Consider the following 10,572-nt stretch of genomic DNA (forward strand, 5'->3'; position numbering starts at 1 on the left):
TCTAACCATGGCTGCTAGCTGTAATATCAGGGTAAAGCAAGAAGTGAGCCAAAAGCTCAACAAGTGCTAACAATACAACGCAAAGCATAAATCGAGATATACCTTTAGGAATGACAATGGAATGACATAATCAATGATAATCGAGAGATAAAACTTATGTGAGTTGGCATCATTTTGCTTGCATCAAAACAAATTTTAAAACCATTCTTAATCAAAATCATTTTATGACGCTACGGATTACAGCCGGTGATCAGCCGCGAAGTAATCCCGAACCTCGCTGGGTTCTAAAACATTATTGGGAATCCCTAGGCAACTTTTAAGCCTAATATAAGTGTGGAAAGGACTCGCGTCTCAGTCCAGATCCACCATTCAAGAAAACATTTGTCCCCCTTTGGGACTGAAAAATCCACCTTTTATTCATTTTGAAAACTGATGCCGATTTATGACAAAATCTCTTTTGACTGAAATCATTTTTTTTTATCAGGGGATTATAGATCAACTTGAAACACTGGAAATATGACACTAAATCTCAGGGCCATGATCCACTAGACTTTACTATATTAGGGTAATCGAGAGATTTCCATAAACAAGAATTTTGACAAGGAAATTAAGCAAGGCTATTGGATAATATGAAAGAGTAATGCCAAACTAGGCTTAAAGCAATGGTTGTAGACAAGGTATAGGTATTAGAACATCAAGAAGATAAGCATCACTGGTTCCAATAGGATAGAGGTGCTAAAATATAAAGGAAGTGATCATCAGCTCAAGATATAACAGGGTATCAAGCTTTAGGGTAAGGATAGGGTTATCAAACAATCATGAATGAATTTAAGAAAAGATTGGCTTTTAGGTATCAAGATAAAGTTTCTATCGAGGTTATTTCAAGAGTTGAATCAAAGCATCAGGGTGCAACATCAAGATTTCTCAGGGATCAATAGCATGATAATCAAAAGGATCAATAAGGTATTATAACACATCTCTATTTTATCATGGCATTAAACTATCATGAAAGACTTTTGAACTACTTGCAATACGTACTCGAGGGTTCATGGCATCTCTATGTAACTCAAAGATAAACAAAAGATACTCTTGATTTAAATATATCAAAATGACTCAGGATAATTGCATCGATATATATATGAACTGTTTACAGTAAATGCGAAGGTCAAGTTGAATCACTTGCCTTGAGATAGACTGGTCTGGTCTGACTGGTAGGAGCAACAACTGGAGCTTCACTCGACTTTTATGGCAAGTTTTCCCTCGTCTCGAGATCCTACATAAATAATAATAATCCTCATTATAATATATTCTTTCCATCTTAACCTATTTACAACCCGAAATTAAACATGGATGGCACTTAGGCCTATACACACTTAATTCATATCCACCATTTATATTTTCAAATGTACACACGTAGCCACATAATCACATATCGTATATTAATACCAAATAACATCATATACACCATAATGCCACACTAGGCTTGGATGATCTCGACTCACCACTTAAGTTACTTGGTCGCTAACTAAACGAAGTCTTCGAATTTGGGCTTCCTAACTCAATGTGCCTTTCCTAAATTATCCAAAACCTATTGACCCTCACTTGTGCCTTTTGTTCTACTGACCTTATACTATCTTACAACTATGGTGGTCGACCTAATACTCACTTCTAAGTGTCCTAAAACTATGTGATAAGTGAAAGTGCTCACTGGTGCAAATTTCAGAATGGTAACTAAGGTTTCTTGAGTGCATTAGACACTCTTAAACTACAAGTTTTTCTTCAAAATTTTTACACAAGACTCTCCTGACCTAAGGGCATCTCACAAGCTTGATGTGGCTCAAAGGCCTGGCTTGGGCCTTCTTGGGCCTAAGCTAAAAGTCCAAGGTACCCCTGTTTTTCTGGGCAGAAAATGCCCTGACTTGAATTAACTTGTGACACATGGTTCTAGCTCATATCCTATGAACTATGGTTGGAAAAACTTCTCTGACATACCCTCTAACTAAGGCCCAATTGGGCCTAATGAGGGCCTACCCATGACATGGCCAAATCTCCCTATTTCTAAGTTGCAACAAAACTGTCCCCTGCTGGACAGATTTTGTTATTCTACTTGTGCACCTAACCAAATGACATGCAAACCTCCAACCAACTCCTAAAACCTATTATATACTCCCCATACTAACTTCTGGTGGCTTGGGCCTCAAAGTGCACATCAATGACATGGTCAAAACTCACTCTAAACCTCAGGGTACTAAACTGATTTTTCTGCAGAAACTATAACTCTCATTTTCCAAGGTTTTGACTTGACAAACCCAATTATCAACAACTAAATACTTAAACCAAGACTTATACTTGGTATTCTACTGAACTAACTCCCTTTTTCTCAAAATACCCTTGGTGAGATCATCCTTACCTATGGTGCAACTATGGCAAAATAAAAGAGACTACTCTTTACAAATCACAAACCTTTATGCTCTTGAAGCAACAAGATATATATATATTTATTATTTTTTTTTTATAAAAGATAACCACGAATTATTACCATGCAATAAGAAGTATAAATCAATATTAATACATTATTCCTACTGAAATTAAGGCTCACTAACAACCATGAATCTAAATGATCAAAACTTCAAAAAAATCAAAAGTGATTTGCATGCATGCATGCTTTCGGATCTTTCAAGCCAAATCAACATGATTTCCAAATAAACTTTTATCATAATTCAACATGCAAGCCTAACATGGATTACAACTAAATGATCAACTAGCATGCAAAAGGATTTTATCAAGATTTTACTACAACATTCATGTTATCATCACAAAATACACAAAAATATTAACAAGGCAACAAAACACCATCCATTCGGCTCCTATCAAGTCATGGCCGAATGGATTAGGGTAAAAACAGCATTCGCATAAGTGTAACACTCTTATGTCTAGCCATTCTTGACCCTATGATACTATAACTCATGGTGAAAGCCTTAGATTCACAAGAATCAAGGAGGTTCACTTTGAGTTTAACAAAAACATCACCATGCAAGGTCAAAACATAGGTTTTTCACTCTAAACTTTTGAAATATATAAGAATAACATATAGGGAGTAAAATTACTTGAATATAAGATGATTGTTTGGGTGAAAGAATGAAGAAATGAAGGGGATGGAGGGCCTCGGCTATAGGATGGCCGAGAGGGAGGGTTGAGCCGAGAGGGAGGGAGGAGAAAAGGGGAGGGTGGAGTGAAAATGGAGTGATCATCACTTTAGTTTTGTTTTTATGTCTTTGACTAGGCTAAATGTGAGTGGATTTAGGAAATGACAAGAGTAACCCTCTAGCTAAAGTTAGGCAAATTTGCATGCAAGGTCAAGGAGGTAATTTGGCTAGCAAAATGTGAGTTAGTGGGGTGGAGAATGTCTTCTTTGCCCTTTGGTTAAATAGAAGAGAGTTTGCATGCAAGGTTATTCATGTAATTTAATAATTATGACAACTAAAATTTATAATAATTTATTTTTATAAAATAAAATACAAGTTCAAAAATTATAAAATTTCTACCATAAATTAACTTGTATTTTTAGAGACTTTATAAAATCATTTTCACAATTTGTGTACAAAATGTCTTTTAAAAGAAAATTTTCCAAAGCTTAGAATATTCCTTATAAATCAAAAATAAAGAAATTAAATAAATTCTTGCTTTGAAAAATCATATACTACCAAAAGCAAATTTATAATGCAGAAATTTTCACTCACACAAACGTACAAGCATTGAATATATTTTTATTTAACTTAATATTATTCACAAATAATATTACATAAAATGCCGGTCGTAACATCCTCTCCCCCTTAAGGGATTCTGTCCCCAGAATCTAAGAGAACAGATGAGGATACCGGGAACGCATATCAGACTCTAACTCCCAAGTCGACTCTTCGACCTTAGGGTTCCTCCAAAGTACTTTCACTAACTTTACTGATTTATTTCTAAGACTCTTTACTTGCCAGTCGAGTATTTTAACCGGTTGCTCCACAAATGACAGGTCTGCCTGAATTTCTACAGGTTCATATTCTATCACATGGCTAGCGTCAGGATTGTACTTCTTAAGCAACGACACATGGAACACATTATGCACATGCTGATACTGAGGTGGTAAGGCCAACTCGTAGGCCACCTTTCCTACTTGACTCAAAATCTCAAAAGGACCTACGAATCTAGGTGCTAACTTTCCTTTCTTGCCAAATCTTATCAACCCTTTCCTAGGTGACACTTTTAGCAACACAGCTTCGCCAATTTGGAATTGAACATCCTTACGCGCAGGATCCGCATACTTCCTCTGTCTATCTTGAGCAGCAAGCAACCTTTTCTGAATTAACTTGACTGAGTCATGCAACTGTTGTACCAATTCTGAGCCGAGAATTCTTCCTTCTCCTACTTCACCCCAACTTGTTGGTGATCTACATTTTCGCCCGTACAAAGCTTCATATGGTGGCATGCCGATACTGGAATGATAGCTGTTGTTATATGAAAATTCAATCAATGGCAGGTGGTCGTCCCAACTTCCAGCAAAATCGATTGCACAACTGCGCAACATGTCTTCAATTGTTTGAATTGTTCTTTCACTCTGGCCATCAGTCTGCGGGTGATACGCCGTGCTCATATTCAACTTCGTGCCAAGACATTCCTGGAATTGTTTCCAGAATCTTGAGTTAAATCGGGGATCTCTGTCTGAAACTATTGATACAGGTACCCCATGCCTTAATACGATTTCGTGCACATACAGATGAACCAACTTGTCCAGTGACGACTTCTCATTTATTGGAAGGAAATGCGCCGACTTCGTAAGACGATCAATTATAACCCATATTGCGTCATGTCCGGACTTTGTTCGTGGTAGTCCTACTATAAAGTCCATAGCGATATTTTCCCATTTCCATTCTGGAATCTTCAGGGGCTGAATTAATCCGCTTGGTCGTTGATGTTCTGCCTTTACTTTCTGACAGGTATAGCACTTCGCAACCCATTCTGCCACGTCTCTTTTCATATTTGGCCACCAAAAGTTCTTCTTTAAGTCTTGATACATCTTGGTGCTTCCCGGGTGGATTGAAAATTTCGAATGGTGGGCTTCATGGAGGATCTCATTCTTTAATTCAGATACATGGGGAATCCATATTCTGGATGAAAACCTTAGTATTCCTTGCTCATCCCTTTTAGTATTAATCTCTTCTCCAGATAACTGATTTTTCTCTTTTTCCATTACTTCCTCTTGATACTTCTTTATCTTTTCCAGTAGTGTTGGCTGAAAGGTCATTGCATGACAAACTTCTTTGACTTTTCCATAAGCACAAAGTTCCAGTTCAAATTTTCCGATTTCTTCGGATAACTCTTTTGATGTTATCATTATATTCAATATTTCCTTCCGACTCAGCGCATCGGCCACTACGTTCGCCTTTCCAGGATGGTAATTTATCGAACAGTCATAGTCCTTAATCAATTCCAGCCATCTCCTCTGCCTCATATTGAGCTCTTTCTGAGTAAAAATGTACTTTAAACTCTTGTGATCCGTGTAGATTTCACACTTTTCTCCATAGAGATAGTGTCTCCAAATCTTGAGTGCGAACACTATGGCGGCTAGTTCCAAGTCATGCGTCGGATACTTTAACTCGTGCGGCTTCAATTGTCTTGACGCATATGCTATTACCTTACTGTGTTGCATCAACACACAACCCAAACCCTTATGTGAAGCGTCGCTGAATATTACAAAATTCCCTTGATCATCGGGAAGTACCAACACCGGAGCTGTTACCAACTTCTGTTTTAACTCTTGAAAGCTATTTTCACATTCTGCACTCCATTCAAACTTTTGATTCTTTCTGGTTAACTTGGTCAATGGTGTGGCGATCTTCGAGAAATCCTTGACGAATCTTCTATAGTATCCGGCCAATCCTAGAAAACTTCGCACTTCCGTAGGAGTCCTTGGCCTCTCCCAACTCATAACTGCCTCAATCTTCGCCGGATCCACTTTAATTCCATCATTTCCAATAACATGCCCCAAAAATTGAACTTCCTTTAACCAAAACTCACATTTGGTAAACTTGGCATACAACTTCTCTTGTCGGAGTATCTCCAATGCTATCCAGAGGTGCTGCATATGTTCTTCTTCCGATTTAGAATAAATAAGGATGTCATCAATAAATACCACGACAAATTTATCCAAATACTTCTTAAATACTCGATTCATCAGATCCATGAATGCGGCCGGAGCGTTGGTCAATCCAAACGGCATTACTAGGAATTCATAATGCCCATATCTGGTCCTAAATGCGGTCTTGGGAATATCTTCTTCCTTGATCTTTAATTGATGGTATCCCGATCTCAAGTCAATCTTCGAAAAACATTTTGCTCCCTTTAATTGATCAAAAAGGTCATCTATCCTTGGTAGCGGGTAGCGGTTCTTGATCGTTACTTTATTCAACTCCCGGTAATCTATGCATAGACGCATACTCCCATCTTTCTTCTTCACAAAGAGAACAGGTGCTCCCCATGGCGACGTACTTGGTCGTATCACTCCCTTATCCAATAATTCTTGTAGCTGGCTCGCCAACTCTTTCATTTCTGCTGGTGCCATCCTATACGGAGCCTTTGAAACTGGTTCCGTGCCTGGAGCAAGGTTGATCTCGAACTCAATTTGTCGATCTGGTGGTAAGCCTGGTAGTTCGTCGGGAAACACATCGGGGAACTCATTAACTACAGGAATATCTTCCATGCTGGGGCTGCCTCTCTCTGAATCCACTACATATGCTAGGAACGACTCACAACCTTTTCTAAGTAACTTCTTAGCCTGAATAATTGTAAGAAATAGTCGCTCTTGCCTCTGTCCCTTAAATACTACCTTCTCTCCACTCTTCGTCTTTAAATACACTCTCTTGGTCTTATAATTTATCTGAGCGCTATTCTCTCCTAACCAATCCATTCCTAAAATTATATCAAACTCTCCCAGCTTGAAGAGTATCAAGTCGGCCGAGAACTTATATCCCGAAATATCAATCTCACATTTTGGACAAAATTGATTCACAGGAATCTTCTCTTGGTTCGCAATTACCACATTTACTACCTCACTCATAACCGTTTTATCACATTGGATCTTATCAACAAAAGATTCTGATATGAAAGATCTTGTGGCTCCCGAATCAATCAATACTTTGGCTTTGACATTATTGAGTAAAAGTGTACCTGCTATCACCTCAGAATTCTGAACAGCATCTTTCATCTTTAGATCAAATGTCCTTGCTGTTGCTTGCGGGGTTGGTGCGGGTGGTGGAGGTAATGTCAATACCTTAACTGGCACGCTTGCACTGGTACTTGCCACGTTCATCAGAGCTCTGACTGGTCCTGTTGCCTTACACTCCCTAGCCATGTGTCCAGTCTTCCCACATTTGTAGCACGTAACTCCTGGCTTCGGCATTTTGCACTCATTTGCCAAATGTCCCTTCTGATTGCACCTATAACAGGTCATACTCAGCTTATTGCATACTCCGGGGTGCCTTCTTCCACAGTGCTTGCATTCTGGCCTCTGGAACCTGTTTTCTCCAACTTGCCCTTGGCTTGCCTGATTGTTCCCTTTTGATTCTTGCCTTTTGCCCAAATTTCCTTTCCTTTGAAAATTTCCGCCCTTCTGGAAACCAATCCTCTTTACATTTCGATCTTGCGAACTTCCAGCTTCAGACTTTTCTCCATAAAATGGAACCTTCCTCTTCTTGTTATCCCTCTCTTTCCTTGACTGCATCCCATTATTCTCAATCAGAGCAGCTTTCTGTACTACTCCCGCATAAGTTTCAAGCTCAAACATAGCCACCCTATCTCTGATCCAAGGCTCCAATCCTTGCTGAAATTTCTTTGCTTTTTCTTCCTCAGTGCTAGTATACTTTGTCACAAACCTTGACAACTCAGTGAACTTCTTCTCATATTCCAGTACAGTCATGTTCCCTTGTTTTAACTCAAGAAATTTTAGCTCCATCTGATTCTGCATGTACTTAGGGTAATACTTGTCCAGAAATAACTCCTTAAATCTCTCCCAAGAAATCTGCTGAGTGACTTCCATAGCTTTTACTGATTCCCACCAATAAATGACTTCTCCCTTCAAGAAGTAAGTGGCATACAGCGTCTTCTGATCGTCTCCTAACTGTACCAACTCAAAAGCCCTTTCCATCTCCTTGATCCATGTGTTTGCTATCACTGGATCAGTGGTATCATGAAATACAGGTGGATTCACACTCTGAAAAGCCTTGAAAGTGACAATTTGTCTTGGTGGTACTGGTGGTTCAGGTGGTTGATATGGCTCACGGTTATCTTGGTTTTCAATTCGTTGTTGAAGAGTTAGTTGTTGTTGAGCTATAGCATTGGTTTGCTGTTGCAAGGTTTCCAGTAGTCGAAGAATATTTGGGTCTGTGGTGAAGGTGGTTGTTGGATTCTTCTTTTTGGGAGGCATGATCCTGAAATAAGAGTTGTGTTATAACAAATATGAATGATAAAATGATTCGAGGGTATCGCATGGCATTCTTGTTTACATATGGGGTCAAGTTTCCAGATATGATGACAAAACATAAAATAACAGTTGAGAGCAGATGGAACAATAGCACATAATTATTGAAATTTTAAAGGTCACAGTACATAGGATTGGGACATAGTCTGATTCTAGAAATAACAGGCTTATTTAAAGGAAAGACGGAATCAACTGGGGATTCCATAGAGTCTGATAGTACAACAACATGAAAGGTAAATGGAAAGAACTAAGGCTCCACTCCATCTGAACGGGGCTTGGTAGTCTTTTCCTCTCGAAGCGTCTTCACAATGCTCTGGAGCTCATCTGCCACCATCTGAATGACATACTGGCTGGTACGGTCCCGGTGTGCTGGCATCTCCTCAAGCTTAGTGTTGACATACCGAACCAAGGTCTCAAGTCTCGCAATCATCTGCTCCTTGGGCTTCCCTTCGTAGTTTCGGCTGTCCGGATACACGTTCTTCAGTCGGTCTATCAGTCGGTCGTACTTGCCCTGAAGCATGTCGAACTCGCGCCTCAACTCAGCATACACGGAGAAAGCAATAGTGTCGTCCGACCCAGAGGATGACGAGGAATGCGCCCTTTGCTGACAACCAATAAGAGGAGTATTAATAATAATTTACTTTACCTTCTCTCTCGCGTAATATCTATAACCTACACACAAATCCTATAACCTATTTGGGCTGTCCAGGGACTCTAAACCGTAGCTCTGATACCAAAACCTGTCACACCCCCAACTTAAATAGCAAAATAATTATAGCTATTACATCATTTTAATGAGTATTACACAACCAAAATCCAAGATCTTACAATTTAGGGTTTGGAACAGCCCAACACTACCAACTATTACATCTGATTACAAATACCGAGTCCTCACACAACTATTATTACTTATTCTACCTGAGCTCGAACATAAGCATCAGCATCACAGGTCTTACGGGCAGTCTGCTTGAATCTAACCATGGCTGCTAGCTGTAATATCAGGGTAAAGCAAGAAGTGAGCCAAAAGCTCAACAAGTGCTAACAATACAACGCAAAGCATAAATCGAGATATACCTTTAGGAATGACAATGGAATGACATAATCAATGATAATCGAGAGATAAAACTTATGTGAGTTGGCATCATTTTGCTTGCATCAAAACAAATTTTAAAACCATTCTTAATCAAAATCATTTTATGACGCTACGGATTACAGCCGGTGATCAGCCGCGAAGTAATCCCGAACCTCGCTGGGTTCTAAAACATTATTGGGAATCCCTAGGCAACTTTTAAGCCTAATATAAGTGTGGAAAGGACTCGCGTCTCAGTCCAGATCCACCATTCAAGAAAACATTTGTCCCCCTTTGGGACTGAAAAATCCACCTTTTATTCATTTTGAAAACTGATGCCGATTTATGACAAAATCTCTTTTGACTGAAATCATTTTTTTTTATCAGGGGATTATAGATCAACTTGAAACACTGGAAATATGACACTAAATCTCAGGGCCATGATCCACTAGACTTTACTATATTAGGGTAATCGAGAGATTTCCATAAACAAGAATTTTGACAAGGAAATTAAGCAAGGCTATTGGATAATATGAAAGAGTAATGCCAAACTAGGCTTAAAGCAATGGTTGTAGACAAGGTATAGGTATTAGAACATCAAGAAGATAAGCATCACTGGTTCCAATAGGATAGAGGTGCTAAAATATAAAGGAAGTGATCATCAGCTCAAGATATAACAGGGTATCAAGCTTTAGGGTAAGGATAGGGTTATCAAACAATCATGAATGAATTTAAGAAAAGATTGGCTTTTAGGTATCAAGATAAAGTTTCTATCGAGGTTATTTCAAGAGTTGAATCAAAGCATCAGGGTGCAACATCAAGATTTCTCAGGGATCAATAGCATGATAATCAAAAGGATCAATAAGGTATTATAACACATCTCTATTTTATCATGGCATTAAACTATCATGAAAGACTTTTGAACTACTTGCAATACGTACTCGAGGGTTCATGGCATCTCTATGTAACTCAAAGATAA

Source organism: Apium graveolens, chromosome 1, assembly GCF_009905375.1.
Source record: "Apium graveolens cultivar Ventura chromosome 1, ASM990537v1, whole genome shotgun sequence".
NCBI lineage: Eukaryota > Viridiplantae > Streptophyta > Magnoliopsida > Apiales > Apiaceae > Apium > Apium graveolens.